This window comes from Austrofundulus limnaeus, unplaced genomic scaffold, assembly GCF_001266775.1.
Source record: "Austrofundulus limnaeus strain Quisiro unplaced genomic scaffold, Austrofundulus_limnaeus-1.0 Scaffold78, whole genome shotgun sequence".
Lineage (NCBI taxonomy): Eukaryota > Metazoa > Chordata > Actinopteri > Cyprinodontiformes > Rivulidae > Austrofundulus > Austrofundulus limnaeus.
In genome coordinates this window covers 600,057-601,322 of record NW_013952480.1, presented here as the reverse complement: position 1 = coordinate 601,322, position 1,266 = coordinate 600,057, and the positions used below count along the sequence as shown (strand labels likewise).

Sequence of the window (1,266 nt, the reverse complement as noted above, 5' to 3'; positions counted from 1 at the left end):
CAGAATAGCCTATTGTCAACATAATTATGGAGTGTGATTTATTTTCAACTCAAAACATCTTCAAACTAACGAAATATAAAGTTATTAGTGAAGAAAATCCGTCTGGATAACAGCAGACTGACTGCTTGTAAAATATATGACAGGTCTGGACCACACGTGAATTTTGTTCGTATCTGAAAAAAGTCTTAGAATACGAAAACATTGGTGAATGCCACAAATTCTCCTAAATCACTCGTACGCACAATTTAAGAACAAATATGTGCGTACGAACAGTTCTTCCATGAGGCCAAATGATTTTCTTTCTTCTCAACTGAGAAATCTTAATATACAAATAATGTTTGAGGTTCCTCTTTATATTGACAGGAAAAATTACTCAATAAATTTACAAAAAATTAGGATTTAGACCAAAGAGTAATGTATTATCGTAACCAACAAGACAAATTAACTCATATCTCTAGATCCACTTATGACATCAGAATGATCCAAGTATCAAAATGTAGCTTTTAAAGCCAGGAATTTGAAAATGTATTTAGGTCATTTTGACCAAATTTGACTTAATCCTTATTTTGATATGATGGGTCACATATTTCTCAGTATTGCTTTGTTTTGGCTTTCTTTGAGATAGTTTTACTGCAGTTTTTCACTGACATAACGTTGCASAAAACAACATTTCAGAACAACTGTTTTCCTACCTATGCTCTCTTCTGTGTTATCAGCCACTTACCCCTCAGTTACATTGATTCCTGGTTTCATTAGTCACAGCTGCAGCTAATCATCTCATCACTTGATCCTTCCTCAGCTCACCTCATGCATCAGTCTAGCATTGTTGTGCTCCCATTCCACGTACAGGACTCTTTATGCCTCGTTCTGATTTATCTATATTATGTAAGGCTTTTTGCCACTCAGGCTTACAAAAGGGTCTTATTTGCCAATTCGCATTTCATATAGGTAAGACGGCCTTTCACGTTGTACAAATCTGATTCTGGTTAATGTTAAACTACAAGCTTGTTCCCTTCAGTCCCTTCCAGCTTGACTGCTTCGTTGAAACTAACTACAGGAAGAGAATCGCTTTGCTAGGTCTTGCTTTGGCAGCAAACAATAAGAGTATTCACACCAGCAATAACAGCAGCGAGAGCAGAGGGCTTAAGGAACAGACGCGGGGGTGAAGTGGTGGTGGTGGGGGTGGGGGAGGAGAACCCCGCGCCACCTGCAGAGGTCTTAGCCGGGGTGCCAAAGCTGAAAGTGCCGGTAGGGTTGGTATTAGCC

The 1,266-nt window shown here is 38.9% G+C and overlaps 1 protein-coding gene across 1 annotated transcript in view; it reads left to right on the top strand.

The window, feature by feature from the left end:
- col8a2 (collagen, type VIII, alpha 2) overlaps positions 1-1,266 on the top strand; it is a 57,660-nt gene that overhangs the window by 39,574 nt on the left and 16,820 nt on the right. The window lies entirely within an intron of this gene.